The 19,196-nt window shown below is 38.8% G+C and overlaps 2 pseudogenes; one reads left to right on the top strand and one right to left on the bottom strand.

Moving 5' to 3' along the window:
- Window positions 1-812: 812 nt before the first annotated feature.
- Window positions 813-4,281, top strand: LOC127427597 (neuromedin-U receptor 2-like; annotated as a pseudogene).
- A 4,116-nt stretch (window positions 4,282-8,397) lies between these two features.
- Window positions 8,398-15,030, bottom strand: LOC127427764 (putative beta-lactamase-like 1; annotated as a pseudogene).
- Between the last annotated feature and the right edge of the window lie 4,166 nt (window positions 15,031-19,196).

The following is a 19,196-nucleotide window of genomic DNA, read 5'->3' as shown; positions in this document are numbered from 1 at the left end:
ACAAAGTTTTCAAATTTGATATAATTTTACACAGAAAAGATTATAAGCAATTTGATCACAGTTAAATCATGTTTACATGCATAATGTTTACGTCTTGTGAACATACTTTTGAAACAGTGAGTATTGCTGTTTTTAAAGAAGAGGAACATGTCGATTTTTTTTATTTTATTTTTATTTTTTATATTTTGGTGGTAATCAACATTTTTGGTAATCAACATTAGGCCACAAATGCTGTCGATTGAGCTTTACTTGTATTGAACCCCGAATATTCCTTTAATTCTGTTGCAAATACCCTTAAATTGGCTGCCCCTGGTTATCCAGATAATATGCATTTTCATTTGGGCTGTCACTCATTCTGACTCATGGAGAGTAACTGGTCATGCAGTTATTGTCATCCTTTGATGGTAGACTCAGATATCATTGGTTATATTCATAAAAACAGGTACACATGTCCTCTTCTTGCAAGAGCAAAGAATGAAACAATCCTACAGATGATTTGGTGGCAGGAAAAAACAAACTGTGTCTAATTGCTCAGGAACATTAGAATCTGTAATGAGTTGATGAATCAGGGATCATCAAGGGGAAAAAAGGATGCAGTTGGAATCTCTGTAAACATACTGCTTTCTATGTGCCTCCACTCCTCTGATAGATGCTTTATATTGTACACTTTACCTTTCGATTGTGCTCAACTTTAATATGTTTGACACAGGTCTCCATCATGCTGAATATGCAGTCTGAGAGGTAGCAGCCTCTGAAGCAGCGCTGACTTCAAGACTGCCCGATTTAAGCATTTCACTCCATGGAATCCTACAATGGCTCTTACTTGCCTTTGTGAGCCTATAAACGGATCAGAACAAGACTACATGTTCTGCAACAGCACTACATTCAACTTTACTGGCAATGACAGCAGACACTGTCACCTTCAGCCCCTGGATGAAGTACTGTTTGGGCTTCTGGGCCCCAGACGGTCTCCTTTTTTCTTCCCTGTAACCTTTACGTACATACTCATCTTTGTCACAGGGGTTGTTGGAAACCTCCTCACTTGCACCGTGATCACTAAAGACAGGAAGATGTGGACACCCACAAACCTTTACCTCTTTAGCCTAGCCATCTCAGACCTGCTGGTGTTGTTGTTTGGGATGCCACTGGAGATCTATGAACTGTGGCAGAACTATCCCTTCCCTTTTGGCGAGAGCATCTGCTGCTTCAAGATCTTTTTATTTGAGACAGTTTGTTTTGCCTCTGTGCTCAATGTGACGGTGCTGAGTGTGGAGCGCTACATAGCTGTGGTTCACCCACTCAAAACCCGTTATGCCATAACAAACAAGCACGCTCAGCGGGTCATCGGAAGCGTTTGGGCTGTGTCGCTGCTCTGCGCCATCCCAAACACGTCACTCCATGGCTTGCAGTACCATTACCTGCCAGATAGGGTTCTGGAGTCTGCTACCTGCAACTTGCTCAAGCCCAAATGGATGTACAGCTTGGTGATCCAAGTCACCACTGTACTCTTCTACTTTGTCCCCATGATGGTGATAAGTGTACTGTATCTGATGATTGGTCTGACATTGAGCAGGGGACAGAGGCAGAAGAAGGACAAGCTGGGTAGAAGTTGCAGCAATGACAGCTGGAAAATCCATCTGGACAGTGGAAAGAGGAGGCAGTTCACCAAAATGCACTGTGAGTGATGAACAGATGTTTATGGTAAAAGTCTCTAGTTAGGCCATGTACTCTGTAATAAGGGGTAACATGCAGTTGTTATCTTAAGGGGCCATTACTAATTAATCTAACCATTAAAAATTACATTTGTTCGTGTAACTTAATGTAGTCAGGTTGGTTTAGTCATATTTCTAGGTTTGGAATGCAGAAGTAAATTATAGCAGGTACATTTTCTATAGCGGTGAATGGAAGACCAGAGCAAATATTATTTTTGCATTCCCATTCGCTCCAACAGCAAATGAAAAACTTCACAATTACATTTTCAACTTTCCAAATTAGAGAAATAAAAACATGCTTCTGGCGCCCCTCCATGGACATTACACCCTTAAAATGGAGCTCACACATCCCCATACCCCCAACAACACTTGGCCACTGGGTGCAGTGTTTCGAATTTCGGTAAGCACAGACCAATTTTAGCTAAAGAAAAGTCAACCTACTTTTTCCGATTTCACTGTGAGATCAGTCTGTTCCACCAAACATTTATTTCCTCTTGGAGCAATGGTGCACCGCACCTGGTTAAAACAGTGCCACTCTAGGCGAATCCGAGATGGAGTAATGGAAGTATAATGCTTATGTTATTAACTTTAAAGAACTTTAAAGGTGTTTTTGAGTGAGCACACTGGCTAAATGAAGACGGAATGCATCAACAAAACTGAACTGGATGTAGAATGAAGTGACAAACAAACTGCCACTATATATATATATATATATATATATATATATATTAATGTGTATATAGTATATATCCAGTCAGTTCTGCCCAATTTAACTCTTGCATAGAAGTAGTCAATACGGCTTGTGCATCATATTCCAAGTCTTCTGAAGGCAAACAATAAGTTTTGTTGAGAAACAACCTGAAAAGTAATGTTTTGGTGAAAATGTTGACGTCCATTACATGTTCATGAGTGCTATGAGAGAAGCTCATTCATAGTGGCTTGCATTGTTTTTAACACTTGAGTTCAGCATAAGAAAGAAAATCATTTTGATTGAGGGTAGGTAATTTAAATTTTATCATTTAAATTTGTTTTGGTAAACTGTTCCTGTAAGTTGTTCTCAAAATTTCCAGGCTAAGAACTACAGTATCTTTGATCAAATGAGATCATCCAAGTACCATCTATCAGCGCCAAGTATGTAGCTTATACTTGTAGTCTTAGAAACACAAAGCTATATTAACAATTGTATATACATTTAGAAAATAGAAATAAAATATAGAAACAATACCAATTTGAATAAAATATTACTAGTTTTTATTATTGTATATTTCCACAGTCATGTCACCCCCAGATGGCACCATGGCTTAGCATCATATCTTGGCTCTTTGCTCTGGAAAGAATCACACACATATATTGCAAAATAAAGTTAACCCACATAATAAATGGGGGCTAAAAGCAATACACGTTTCTCTGCTTTTAAAGAGCATGTGTCTATAAAATTACAAAACAAAACAGCTGCAATTGAATGGTGGACTCATCACAGAGCACTCTAATCACAGTGCGTTTCTGTGGTTTATTTATATTGTGAGTGTGTGAGACATGCTTAAAGATGGCTTTTCTGTCATGAAAGGGAAAATTGCCTCTTGATTTCATAAAGCATGCATGTAGGAGAGAACTGAATGAATATTAACTTGTATAAAGGCAAAGCCCCATCATTTGTACTGAATAATAAATAAAAAGAATATAATCTGTATTTTTGCATCATTTGAATCATGGCTTGCATGACTCAAAGCTTCAGTTTTCCTATATGAAGAGTGGCAATTACTGAAATATTCCAGCCTAACTTTATTCATTCTGTATCACCATCATTTACTGTCACTGGGAATACAGCGAGATGCATTCCCAATACTGCATATATTCCTACTATTGCATATTGGATTAACTCTTTAGTGTATTTCATCATAATCATTAAATTTAATTTAATAACAAATCAATTAGTCAATATTTTCGAAAATATTCTGTGGCTGGATTCTTAACATTTGTGAAAACTGTGGATAGCATGTCACACTGCCTGTCAAATTTCCAAAAGTATTTCATGTCATCTGCCCACAAATCTGTCGAGAAATGTACCAGCTTACATCTCTTTTGTCATACACTTCTGTTAAATGGACCAGAGTGCCAGTGGAATTCTGGGCATGATGCCTGGAGAGTAGGCTTTGGATCTGAGAGCTCTCGTTCACAATTAATTGTAACTTTGATTTACTCGATCTCTTTTCTCTCTCTCTCTCTCTCTCTCTCTCTCTCTCTCTCTCTGCTGTAGTCGTGGTGGTGTTAGTCTTTGCCATCTGCTGGGCTCCGTTCCATATAGACCGACTCTTGTGGAGCTTCATCACGAGTTGGACGGACCACATGTATAACATATTTGAATACGTGCACATAATCTCAGGTGTGCTCTTCTACCTCAGCTCAGCTGTTAACCCCATCATCTACAACCTGCTCTCCAGTCGCTTCCGAGAACGCTTTCAAGAGCTGGTGTGCAGTAGCCTGCTGACAAGCTCTTCTCATATGCCTCCATGCCTTTCTACATCATCCCCAAAGAACCCCCCCCACCAATCTCCAACATCCAGGCTAAGAGCTGGAACACGGCCAACCCACATCCCTTTGTCATTATCAGCAGAAGATGGGAACATGAGAATAAATGCTTTCATCTGAGACAACATGTACTGCACCACAGCTCACCCTGTGCCATCTTACCTGGGCATATCTTTATTCATTGGTACTTCTGTTCTCACCAAGAACAGAAAATAGAATGTGTCAATAATAACACTATAAATAGCCAATTTCTTAAATCCACAGATTCATGGATATATACTGGATTCGGAATACATCAACACAATCAACACAATCAAGACTGAAGCTTTTCAGAATACATCGACAGTATCTACCAGCATAAAATAAACTTTGGCTTAATACTAACCATAGTAGTGGCCCAGAGGTGCATGATGCAACAAAATGAGCAAAGCAAACAAAAGTTAAAAACACAGCGGAATTAAGCCCCATACAATGGAATTAACAGGAAAGAAATAATTGTAAACACATGCATTTAAAAATGCAGCTTGTGAGAAAATTCTATGAAAAATATTTCACTAAGCAGTTGTAGTGCGTCCGTATGGACTTGCGGTCAAAAGAGCGTATGTGTGTTCCAAATCACACACTTCTGCATTCTATGCCATTTTGTATTGTAAGTACTGCGAGTATGTTTACACTGAAAATACAAAAAAAAAAAAAAAAAAAATGTGATCTACGATGTACTTCTTCAACTGGAAAAGTGTGAAATGTTGGATTCTTCATGCACTCAACGGTCACGGCTTCCCCTACATACCGAAAGAGGCCTTTTTTTTAGCCGTGATGCCGACCTGACAATACAATATACCCTTTTCACATATCCGGGTTTCCAGAGTGGAAGTAGAATCATAATTGGGTAAACTTGAATGGCGGTGAATGGGAGACCACAACAAATGTAATTTTTGCTCACCCGTTTGCTCTAACAGCAAAAGAAAATATCTACGATTGCACTTTCATGGTTTTTCATAAAAATATATAGCGCTGGATAGCAGTAAGAAGAGAGAAATAGGCTACATTTCAGCAGTTGTGTTAGAAGCCTCATTGCTGTGGGGGGCCTCGGTAGCTCAGCAAGTAATGACGCTGACTACCACACCTTGAGTTCATGAGTTCAAATCCCAGGGTGTGCTGAGTGACTCCAGCCAGGTCTCCTAAGCAACCAAATTGGCCTGGTTGCTAGGGAGGGTAGACTCACATGGGGTAACCTCCTCGTGGTCGCTATAATGTGGTTCGCTCTCGGTGAGGTGCGTGGTGGGTTGTGCGTGGATGCCGCGGAGAATAGCGTGAAGCCTCCACACATGCTATGTCTCCACGGTAACGTGCTCAACAAGCCATGTGATAAAATGTGTGGATTGACGGTCTCAGACGCAGAGGCAACTGAGATTTGTCCTCTGCCACCTGGATTGAGGCAAGTCACTACGCCACCACGAGGACTTAGAGCGCATTAGGAATTGCGCATTCCAAATTCGGGAGAAAATTTTGCTGCTGTGTTAACTCGATTTTTAAAACGTACTCCAGGGTAATATAGTACAAAGTTCAATGTAATAAATTTACACCAAATATTTTTTTAAATTGGAAATATAAAAAAGTTTGCTACATTTACATTGTTAAATAAGGCGGAAACGTGTCAGAACACGTCTGTGAAAAGGGTTCATCATAATTAATGGTGAATGTGGCAACCAGTAAAACGTCTGTGTAGACAGCCCACGCTGTCTGAATATGTACATTATTCGAGATATAAGTATTGAACTGAGTTTGGCTAACACACTAAAGCTAGCAGCAACGCATGCGTTTGAAATGTCACACGAATGCTTCCGTGTAGTAAAAAACAATTAGGGTTCCATTTGGAATAATACTACACTTTATATTCAAAAACAATTTTCTATATTGTTTTTAAATATTGAATTGTGTAGTAGCTTAATTCCGCTGTGTTTTCAACTTCAGTTTGCTTTGTTATTTTTTTTGCGTTGACCACCATAAAACTAACATAGTCATGTTGTCTTTTAAACACATGAGGAAAAAGGAAACAAAATAAAACACTGTACAATATTATTATTTGTATATTGTGTTGTGTTGTGTGTAAATTGTGTTGTGTAAATCTGATGTTTATTGTAAATTGGTATATGTCTCATCACCGTCATGACTGCTATGTTGCTCGGAACTGCACCCAAGATTTTCACCCACTGTTGCACTTGTGTATATGGTTGAGTGACAATAAAGGGATTGGATTTGATTTGATTTGATACAGTTTTGTATAAGTGCTACTTATCAAGCCATTCATGGTTAATGTTACAGTGCTTGTGACTGTGAGTGTTGTTGGAATGAGAGACATTGCTGCTATGCTCTTTATCTGTTTAGAGATAAAATGGGACATAATCCAAATGCAATCTCTATCAAATGTTAACACCAGTTATAATTTATATTTTTCCATATTTTATGAAGGAATAACTCGTCCTGTTTCTTTATTCAAAGCTTTTTCCATTCAAATTATGCTTTGTACATTTAGATGATCTATTTATGCAGATCAAATTGATACTATGTGCTATGCTAGGCAAGCTGTGGGCAGATCTATGTATCTTGAAAAGTGAACTGTATTAAATTGTCTATATTATGGACAAAAGCTGTTCCAAATGAGCACTGTCAGTCTTGTTTGGAATGTTTTGTTCTTTTTTGTTGTTTATGTCATGAAGAAATGAACAGATGGCAAAAAGCACATTGTTCCTTGAATCCATTTTCCGCCAGCACTAGAGAGAAGAGGAACTAGCATCCTTATGCCAGAAGGGAGTCATCTGGAAAATACAGTGTGAAAACAGGCTGACAAGAGCTGCATGGCACATTATTTTTAACAGACTACAATGGAAAACTGTGGTTTTAATTCCGAATTCAAGTCTCTCTTCAATGATGTCCTGAATTTTTTGTCTGTGTTTCTTATTTGTTTCATCTACATTTTAGTGACCTTGCTTTCTGTCAGTTGAATCTACCTGTTTCATTCCACTGTGACAAAGATAAGAGGTGAAGAGGATAGGTGTCTAGGGGGAAGATTTTTATATCTTTAATTTATAGAATGTGTGAGAGACTTAAAGGAAAAAAGCGACAAAAAGGGGCTTAACACCATGTTCATATGTAATACATAATTAATTTCTTAGTATGGATGTAAAAAAAGCAAAAAAACAATGCACACTTTATTAATCTGTTATAAATGAATTTTTAGATGGTATGTTTTTACAAATCATCTGCGTTTACATTATACTAGAGAATTTGGTACCAACTTTAGATTTTCAGGGTTTATTTGTGGTCTGTGCCAAAGGTATGGTAAAAAAATATCTTTATTTTGCTACTGTCTAAGAGAAATACAGAAATATTTTTTAATAATATTTTAATATAATATTTAATTAAAGCCTTTGTACAAAAAAGCACATAATAAGAGAGACATATTCATTTACACTTATTTACACACATAATGTGTTTAATGTGTATATAAACTGCAGTATTAACCATAAACACCCTTAGTCTAAAGATCAGGATTATGAACATATCATAATGATGGCAATGAATTTTAATCCAACCAAATCTTCATAATTCACAATCTACTGTATGTAATCTTACTTTTCAGGATGATTAACAATTGAATACATTTTAGGGCACATATTTAAAATTACTGCATAGAACACGATTGCATCTACAAGGCTTATTTTGCAAAAAGGACAATTTAATATATATATATATATATATATATATATATATATATATATATATATATATATATATATATATATATATATATACAGTATACACTCACACACACACATACACACATTTGATATACATTTATTTACATACTTATATGCATATAATAATGTATGAAGCCAACTGTACAAAAAGGTTTTTATATACAATGGCAATTTATATGTAAGGACATTAAAATATAGTGACATTTTTTTATACAAGAATATGCAAATATGTGCAAAATAGGTTATGTTGAAATTTCTTCATTGGGTAAACAAGCTATTATAGAAATTTTTGGAAACACCATGACAGTGGTCACTGTCCTCTGTTATCATTTGTTCCAATGTAGCCCCAAGTTCTCAAATCACAGTCTTTCTAAAGCTGTATCATCCTTTAGACCTCAGTTAGAGAATGTGGGTCTGCGGGATATTCGAATAACATTATAAGTGTTAAGCCCTGGAGCATCAAATCCCAGAGATACCCCCTTTTTGTCAAAGACATAAAAGTTTAAAAGCTGCACATCTTGGGCTTCAAGCGACACAGAGGCTGTGTTGATATGCAACACACAAGGGTATTCCTTCTCAAACACAACTCCACTAGGTAACCCGATCCACTAGGTAATTAAATTTTATGGTCCGGTACCTCTCAGGGATGAGGTCCTCTATTAGGGGTCCAAACTTCTGCCTGATCAAGACACCATCTAACCGTGCTTTTATCTCATAAAAAGTAATGTTGCCGTAAGTGTAAAAGCCCACATAGGGGGTAGGATTTGGAGGAGGGGCAAGCACACGCCTGGCCTCTCTGAAGGCCTTTGTCCATGGCAGGAATAATACACGAGTAAGCCTTTAACACAATATCTTGGTTCTGTGGCCTTGCTCCTGCCATAAGCACCACCAAGCCTAGCTTGAGCCGAGGCACCAGAGAGAAGGTCGCGGAGTAGCCGTCCAGATCTCCATCCTTGCGCAGCACCTCATATCCCATCTGTTCATCCACTTCCCACGGTGTTCCAGTACGATTGGCAAAGTAGTCTTTGTTCCAGCGGAAAAGGGGAGTTAGCATAATTTTTAAAGTGACAGGCTCCAACAGTTTACGGTGATTAGCTCCCAGCAACATCATGGATAATTTAGCCATGTCAGCAGCAGTGGAATACATTTGGCCCGAGGGGCGGTACCAACCCAAGTCATAAAGAGGTGCTGTATGGCCACTGGCATAGACACCTGCAGCCATTTGACTCTGGATACCAGACATGATGTCAAAACCCGTGTCCTCCATTCCCAACCTGCCCAGAATATTATCAGTGATCCATCGCTGGTAATTTATACCCACCATTTTCTCAGCCAGTACATGGGCCAGCAAAGAGAAGGCCAAATTGCTGTAGTGACATCTAACAAAGAAAATTGGAGAGAATAGTAGGTTATATCTTCCTTCATTATCATCCTCTCTGTCCATAACACATCCTCAAAGAGATAGCAGTTCACATCAGCAGACAATGATGTACATTTCATTAACATTCGGAACAAATACAATTATGTTCATCAGCAAAATGAATATTGGAAACCTACTTGGTCCCTGGATATGCAACAAGTACATTGCCTTGTAAGAGATTGACTGCACCTTGGGTCTTCCCTTTCCAGAGCAAGTTAGTTGCACGAAGTCTTTGAGGTAGACCTGCAAAAAATGCATAATTTGTAGATAAAATTGAGATAATTGTTTGTATGGTATATATAATGTATATCTATACACAATATGATCTTTAATTGACAGTGTTTATTGTATATGGATTTTTTTCATTTCTACAATAAAGACTGTGTATAGTTCCAGCACTGAAAGGATTTAAATTATATTAACTTAACCAGCTGCCATATTTTCAGCAAGAAAATCACACAAATTAAATGGGTGAAGGGAACATTTTGCTGGACGCTAAAGGTACAATACTGTCATTACTCTGACAAACGTTTCTCAGTTTTAATTCTGAGCTATCGAGTGTTTCACTAAACTGTCCATTTTCACTGCCAGCAATTGAGGCCAAACATTGGGCTTACTGCCCAAACAAAACACACACACATTAATTTTGGCATGCCGGTCTGAGCGTTACACATGTTGTGAATAAACACTACTATTATTCTAACACTCAGTGGTTGTAAACAAGCACACTATTGACTCTTGACACAAGACAAAGACTTAGAACATACTGAGGAAGATAAATGAAAATCACAAAATGTGAAAAATATGGAAGCTGGAATCTTACCAGAAAGCTGGCTGGCCATTCTCCGTAGCGTTACTGACGACGATCGGATTTGAACCTCACCACTGTCCAGGAAGATTAGGCCATCAGTAACATATTTAAGTTCAGAGTCTCTACTTTTGCCCAAGGGGTTCTTAATTGTGAAGTTGTCCACATATTTCTCCAAGGGGTAATCTAGCGAGCCCACCTTGCCATCTTCCCACAATCGATACAGCATCAAGGTGGGAAAGATCTTGGATAGACTGGCAGTCCTACAGATGGAGCAAACAAACAGAACCTGAGTTAAAAGGAGATAACATTCACTTACTGAAATGTGTTAAAACATGATGGATGGATGGATGGATGGATGGATGGCAATTAAAGGAATGTTCCGGGTTCATTACAAGTTAAGCTCTATCGACAGCATTTTTGGAATAAAGTTAATTACAACAGAAATTAATTTCGACTCGCTCCTCCTTTTCTTTAAAAAATGCAAAAATCAAGGTTACAGTAAGGCACTTACAATGGAAGTGAATGTGGCCATTTTTTAGAAGGTTCAAAGGCATAAATGTGAAGCTTATAATTTTCTAAAAGCACTTGCATTAATTCTTTTGTTAAAATTGTGTTTTATTTGAGCTGTAAAGTCGTAATTTTTACAGTCATTTTAGGGTTTTAGGGTTTGTTGACATTACATCATCATGGTAACGAAGTTGTAAAAATGCCTGTAACTTTACACAGAAAAGGCTAGTAAGCAATTTTATCGCACTAAAATCACGCATATCATTTATGTCTTGTGGCTATAATTTTGAAAAAGTGAGTATTTTAATGAAAAGTATTTGTTTTTCCACTCAAAAATTCCAAATAATTTCAATATTACCTCGTTGTTCATTGTTGCACACAAGTTATACAGTCGCAATGGGGAAATGTAAAATGAATATCGCAAGCAATAAACACAAGAATAGTAACAGCTGTGCAATACAGTTGGAATTAAATGGTCTATAAAATATGTTTTTATGATATTTGAAATATTTCAACAAAAGGAAAGCATTGTTTAAAAATCAATCAAATGTGATCTTGGTCATTAAGATATCTGTCATTAAATGATAGTTAAAAGCGTACAACACAGACACATTTTTAATGTAACACGTATTTATTATAGATTTAATATAATGATAATGATGCCATCTTCATAATGATAACTGCCTTAATTATTAAAGCCTAAAACTTTCAAAACAAGTTGCTGGTAACTCCTTACTATAATAATTACTTTCCTTGAACCAGTGGAATATTTTATACTAAATATTAAAGGAATAGTTCACCCAAAAATGAACATTTTGTCACCATTTACTCACCCTCGAGATGTTAGGCGGAATGTTAACCTGATTCACCATTCACTTTCATTGTATGAAAAAAAGCAATGATTGTGAATGGTGACTGAGTCTGTCAGTCCCTAACAATCTGTCTTATGAATTCCACAGAAAAAAAAAAAAAAAAGTCATATGGGTTTGGAATATATGAAAAGTATAAAAAATATGATCTAATTTAAATTTTTGTGTGAACGATCCCTGTAATGACTCCAACATCTCCTGTCTCTCATGTCATCAGTAGATTGCTCATTTGAGAGCCAGTGATTTAGTCCAAGGCTAAAAATAGGTGAAAACAAGGCTTTTGCTCAATCTGAAATTGAAATAAACAACATTAAGCTCTGGTGCTTGACATGACAGCTCCACTCTATAATGCGAAAGGAGCACATTAGAAGTGGATTTGAACTGATTAAATAGATGAACCTTATGTATAATTGCACTTTAAATGTGGAGCCACATGCTTTTCCAAAAAGCAACATAGCTCTTATAGTGTAGGTGATGACAGTTGAATAAGTGCAGCTATATGGGTCCAAATCAATGACTTGCTAAAATCTCACACAGACACTTAATTGACAATCATGATACCATTCTTTCTCTGTTTCAGACAGATTTAGATGTAGATTTAGATTTAGATGTGTGCTGTGCAGCAGGGGCGGATCTATCGGGGTGGCAAAGGGTGGCAAATGCCACCCTAAGAAAAAGCATTGCCACCCCATCTGCCACCCCAACATAAATATCCAAATGTATTAAATATAAATGTAAGTATATTATAGCTGATTTTGACATTGTGTAAGGGTTTATTCATGTCAAACTGCCTAAACTCTCACCGAACGCACAAATGACTACAGACCCATAGCGTGATTGATTACAGCAGCTGCAGCGGCCAATCACAACATCGACCAATCACCTACCTACTATTGCAGCATGTGTACAGTGTTTGGGCTCTTGCGGGTTGATGAGCTTATTTCCTCAACAACAATGACCACATGGACAAATACAAGACTAATTTCTCAGTTGTTTCCAAGTATTCACTGAATGATTATTAGATACATCACTGACAGTTATGGGTTGAGATGGGTGGGACGTGTCCTCACCACATTTTGGAATAGCTTTCGTCAGGTATTTACATTTACATCTATTCATTTGGCAGACGCTTTTATCCAAAGCGACTTACAAAAGAGGAAAACAAAAGCGAATCATCTTAAGGAGACAGTGGTATGAAAAGTGCCATACTACAAAGTTTCACTAGCACCAGAATAGTATTCAAAACAGATTAAAAGTGTAACAATTTTTTTTTAATGACTGGTTAAGTGCTCATGGAAAGGATGTGTTTTTAGTAATTTTTTGAAGACAGAGAGTGAGTCAGCTTCACGGATGGAGTTGGGAAGGTCATTTCACCATCGTGGTATGATGAAGCTGAAAGTCCGAGAAAGTGTTTTGGTGCCTCTTTGTGTTGGTACAACAAGGCAATGTTCCTTAGCCGACCGCAGGCTTCTAGTGGGCGCGTAGCTCTGCATAAATGATTTTAGGTACTCTGGAGCAGACCCAGTAACTGTTCTGTATGTCAGCATCAGAGCTTTGAATTTGATACGTGCATCAACAGGCAGCCAGTGGAGAAAGACAAGGAGTGGTGTAACATGCGCTCTCTTTGGTTCATTAAAGACCAGACGTGCTGCTGCATTCTGGATCATTTGCAGGGGTCTAATTGCACATGCAGGGAGGCCTGCAATGAGAGCGTTACAGTAGTCCAGTCTAGTTATGACAAGTGACTGGACAAGCAGTTGTGTGGTATGTTCAGAGAGGAAGGGTCTTATCTTCCTGATATTGTAGAATGTAAATCTACATGATCTTGCGGTCTTTGAGATGTGGTCTGTGAAATTTAGTCTGTTGTCGATGGTTACCCCTAGATTTCTGAGGTATGTTTATAATCCAGATGAAACATCTCCAGTTCTTGAGTAGGAATTTCTATTTCATCTGTGTGTGTTTCGACTGGCGATCCAGCACTGGAATGTGTTATTTTGAATGTTATGATAAATGTTTGTTGCGGCTGTTATCAGTGTTGTTTAGTGTCGGCAGTTTTTCCACAGCTCGCGGTCTTTCTGTGTCCCCCATTGTGATTTTATTGTTTGTGTGTATGAAGAGTGTGTGTGTTGTCTTTTTCTCTTTTCTCCCTCTCTCTTAATTGCTCTCAGGTGTGCGGTAACCAGATGAGCTGATTGTTGATGGCGTGCAGTGTGTTTCCTCTCTATATAAAGTGTTTCATGGCTGGGTTGTGTGATGGGAGACGGGTGTTCGTGAGCTGTGTCATCTTGTTCACTGGCGCTCAGGTGCATATTGACATTTTTCCGGGTTCCTGTTGCTGGAGCGGAGAGTTTGTGGTTGTCACTGTCTGAATTTTGGAGTTTGCTGTTTTTCATATGCAGAACTGTCAATAAATGTGCTTGTGTTTCCGCTACTCTCGTTTCCCTGCATCTGTTGTTGCATTTTTTAAGTGTAACACCCAACCACTGACTTACAGATGCAATCTTGTTTTATTAAAATAAAAAGTTATATTTGGGCGAATTAGAATAAAGTTAAAATATCATTTAAAGTTTGAATAAAGTATTTAAATGTTGAAAACACTTTATTTAGTCATAAATGTGTTATAATATTACCATGTGAGCATACTCTTTCTGGAGTAAATATGGAGAAAAACTGCCTCACTCTGTTCAATCATACATTAATAACCTCTGTTGACATTTTAATTTAATTTCAAGCAACAGATTTCTGAGGTTCTACTGTCATAATTGCCTCCAATGGAAGTACATTTTTTAATACAGATTTCCAGAGCAATGAAGGGGTTTTCATGATTTTAATTCAATGTACAGATTGCCAAAGCAGGGAGCAGCATTTATATCCTGGTGCACTTCCAGCTCAGGGCTTTTTCATTAATGGCCTTTGAGGTGTGAGGGGATATTTTAAATGTATGACCTAGATATTAATGTGGTTGAGATTTGAAATAAGGAGAAAGTACGTGTAGGTTGAGATGGGTTTGGTTTTCAATCTTCACACACTTACCTTCTCAAGTGCCTCCTTTAATGAGGGGATGGGGTGTTCCAGAGGTGCGGGCTCAGGGAAGCTAGGACATATTCTCAAAGATTTTGAATTTTGCCCAATATTTTCATCTGAGGAATACACATGCACATATAGAAAAAGAAATAGTGAGAAAGAATATTAAGTGAAGAGTTTGTTGAATTTCGCGAAATTCACATTCAATTGGGAACATTCAGTTCCCAAACTGAGCAGTTTTGGAACAGAAAATAAGCATGAGCCAATGTAACAGTAGCCAGCTGGTACATGCTGTGCAGTGTGTGTAAACCTCACTCCCCTGGCTTCAAGAGGTGCACTATGACTGACGCTTGAGGCTGTAGCCTTTAGCCTCCTTGTTAGTGCGCCCACCTCCCATGCTGGAGACACCGGTTTGAATCCTGCTCAAAGCGGGTCAAACAGGACCAGGTACAGTGATGCTGTGACCCGGATGGGAGTGAGGTTTAAGGTGTGAGTGTAACGGTAGCCAACTGGTACGTGCTGTGCAGTGTGTGTAAACCTCACTCCCCTGGCCTCAAGAGGCACACTAGTGACTGACACTAGGGGCAGTAGACTTTAGCCTCCTTGTTAGCGTACATATTTATGATTCTATGATTTTTTTTGTAATTAACATTTTTTATTAAATCATACAATAACAAGGAAATGCAAAACATATATAAAGATGCATTTCTTGAAGAAACACTATATCATATTTCTTACGTTTAAGAAAAGAAATAATCTTCCTTCTTTTTATGGGGTGCCCCAACCCATTCACATTCCATGTGGAGAGAGATAGTACACTCATATTAACATTTGACATTTTGATATAATAGAAAAAATAAATTGTGTGCCAAAAACAAAATTATGAAGACCACATTTCAACATTAATGCAACAATAAAACCCCAAACTTCCCCCCGAACAAAACAAACAGAAAAAAGAAAAACGTGTGCATTAACCCCGCACACGAAAGCGCAAACCGGCGTCAATCCCTCTAAACTCAATGAGTCCATGTATGCCTACGAGAGCCCCCACGACAAGTTTGCCATCGGATTGCTCAGTTTTGCCTCACAAATTGAAAGGCAAAATTACATAACATCAAATATTTTGTAAAACAAACCCCAGCCAATAGGCAGAATAAACACAAAGAACGTGTAGACTCATTCACAGAACTGTCTCGAAGGTGTGTTCCTTCACAAAACAAATTCCAGCCAATAAAAAGCCGTTCATTTTCCTCAGACAGGCAAATGAATCTTCAGTGAGCCAGCTGATAAGTGCAGCAGATGACGAAATCATTCTAATGTCCCACGAAAATACTCCACAAATCATACTCCAGCCAACAGGAGGCATATGCACAAGGAACTGACAGATTCACCCATAACTGTCCCAAAGTAGTGTTATTTAACAAAACAAGCTCCAACTGCTAGGCAGAACCAGCACAAAAGGAAACGAAACACGCATCCCAGTAATTCACTCGGAGGCCGCATAAAAGTATATCCCATGATTTTCACAGTCCGCCAACTTTATAAAAGACATCCTTTGTGTGGGCATGTAGATATTTTGTGGTCATCCGTAGTGTCTATTCTCAATCTGCCTGGGAACTTCATTGTAAAAGTGATCTTCCGTCAATGCAAAAGTTTCTTTAAGGAAAAGTGTTAATCCACAAAACAAAACAAACTCCAGCCGCTTGGCGGTGCCAATGCAAAAAGAAACAAAAATGATGCCCAGCTTCCTCTGAAAACCAGAGTATGTACAGTGAGTCAATCCACTCACAAGAAAAACACCCAGTGGTTACTCACCCACTGTTTCTATAAAAGATATTGCCTGATTGGGACATGTAAATACTTTGCTGCCGTCCTTGGTGTTTATTCTCAGTTTGGCTGAAAATATCAGAGCAAAAGTGATCTTCCGCTGATCTAAGAGATTCTTGCATTCCTTGAACCGATCGTGTTTCTCTCTTGTCGAGTTCGCAAAGTCTGGAAACAAGAAAATATTGTGACTCTTCCAAGAAAGCTTTACTTTGCTCCTTGCCTGGCGCAACACAAGATCTTTCTTGGATGATCTCAAAAAATTGGCCAGAATCGATCGGGGCCTCTCTCCCTCAGCAGATCTGTGATCCGGGTCTCTGTGAGCTTGCTCGACCTCCAGTTTATGGCCTGTTATGTCGAGCAGACTCAGGAAGAGCTCGTCTAGGAATTTCACCATATCTCTGCTCTCCTCATGCTCAGGAATTCCAACAATTCGAATGTTATTCCTGCAGCTTCTATTCTCAAGGTCTTCAAGCTTTTCAAGGAGATGTTCCAAATCAACTTTGGTCGCGGGCAGATTAGCGGAAAATTCCCTTTCCGATGATTCCAAATGATCAATTCTTCTCTCAACATCTGTCACTCTTATGACTAACTCAGATAATTTTTTTCCATCGCTGTAATCGATCGATGTATTACAGCGAGATCCTCCAAGTCCGCAAGTAACTTCGTCAACATCACCGACATGGTGGACAGTTGACGCTGGATGTCATAACAACTCAAAGTAGTTCAACATGTGTGGCTTGCTGTCCTGGGCAAAGGGCTCGAGGCTCGAGGCTTGACCTGTGCTCGAATACCCCCCCAGATTATTTATTAATAAATAGATAGGAGGAGAACGGGGAGGTGGAGGGATGCCGGAAGACTCGACGCCATGTAGGGTTAAGCGGCTGTTTATATATACTTACTCTGGCGATGTGATTGGTCAGATTAATGACCTTGGCAGCCTAACGCTAGGGTCCACGTCGGGGGATAGGAAATTGGGAGGTGTAGGATAGGAGAAGATTGGAGAGTGAATTCATGTTGAAGCACTGAAGGGACAGTGGCGGTATCGGCCGCCGAATTTCTGTATTTACCTCGGGGTTAATATGACCACTGGAGCTGGATGGCTGTGATAGATTTCCATGGATTTCTGTAGATTTTTGGTTGAGGACTGCTGATTTAGAGTGTTTAGCAGGTGGAGGAGAAGTTGAAGGGGTGGGTTAGTAGGCGTGTTTAGAGGCGGCGAGCAAATCATGGAGCTGAGCTTTATTTGTACACTGAGGGTACGTGATGTCTGCGGATGCGAGAGCATATCTTAATCCGTTGATGGTCCATTTGGCTAAACTTGGGATGGAATTGCAATCAGACATGGAAGAAGCATTAGATGAGGAGGTATGTGAAGCTCTTGAGGCAGGGGGAGAAGAAATAATCTGGCAGCGCCACCTAGGAGAAGAGGTATCTGAGCATGGCCTCAAATCGCTGCAGGAAGTTGAGGAACGGCGTTTGGAGAGACAGAGATGATCCTGAGTTCGCTAAGCTGTTGTGGGGAGTCCGGAGTAATTGAAAATTCGTTGTTGGAAGGAAACAGTTCGAGTTCCTGAGACATCTTCGAGTATGGGGCGGCTGTTTATATACGCTTACTGTGCCGATGTGATTGGTCGGATTAAATGACCTTGCTCCTTCCAAACCTAGTTTATAAAACTCTATAAAACATACCTCCCTAACCTAAGACTTTAACCTAAACCTAACCAATAGTGTCCTAAAGTCAAATGAGAGGTAAACACAAAAAAAGCATCCTTGCTCTTAACCAACGGCTAAACCTAACCGATAGAGTTCAAAAACGAAATGAGACACATTTTCTGAAGGAACCACATCATCTCGTGTCGGTTCTATGACACTTTCATCTCACATGTCAACTTGTGTTCTTGACGGGTCTCAGACTGTGCACTTCAGAGTCCAAATTCCAACACTCTATGAGATGAGCTACCCCGGAAGCTAATTACTTTAGAATAAATATGTTAATGTAGGTGAGTCTGTAATACAAGCATTACAATGTGTCTTTTTTAAATGATACATTATAGTAAAAGTGTTTCAGTATCATATCATAGCAGTGCGTGGGTAATCGTGTGAAAAATATGTGTTTATAAAGTCATAATCAGTTGTTGTAGATTTGTGTGAAAGTGAATATAACACACAGTTGTTGTAGCACCTTTAGTGTTAATTTCACCAGGAAACTGAGACGAAACGTAGAATTTGGCATGTAAGTCCATTTGCAGAAATATAGTTATAGTAACGTTCATTCCAGGAGAATGGAAGGATATGTTTTATGCCAATGCAATGAATCAAGATTTCACCCTCAAAAACACAAATAAAAAAGATATCTTGGGGGAGGGGGAATGTGGGACTACTTTTTTCCTCATGTCATGGGTCACTCAAAGTATTGCAATTTATTGCTTTAGACAAGCCAAACAAGTAGGTTTGAAATGAAAAATGTAGGTCTAGGCAAAGAAGCAAATTATGATGTAAAACCTGCAAGTAGTTGCTGACTCGTTACAAGAATACATATTGGGTGGATTTCAATTCAAAGAATGTGGAGAATTGACTTGTGTTCTTATTAAGACCAATCTTGCCAAGCATCCTTGGAAGAACAAACTCGGAAGGACAGGAGGACGCAGAATGCATCTATTGTGAGCTTTGAGATGTGCTGCGATCTTCCTGTTGTGCAATTAACTGTCACAGCCCAGTTGAATCCAGTGAGAGAAA

Source organism: Myxocyprinus asiaticus, chromosome 37 (genome assembly GCF_019703515.2).
Source record: "Myxocyprinus asiaticus isolate MX2 ecotype Aquarium Trade chromosome 37, UBuf_Myxa_2, whole genome shotgun sequence".
Classification (NCBI taxonomy): Eukaryota; Metazoa; Chordata; class Actinopteri; order Cypriniformes; family Catostomidae; genus Myxocyprinus; species Myxocyprinus asiaticus.
Note: the sequence above shows the minus strand (reverse complement) of the source record. Positions and strands in the feature narration are given on the sequence as shown.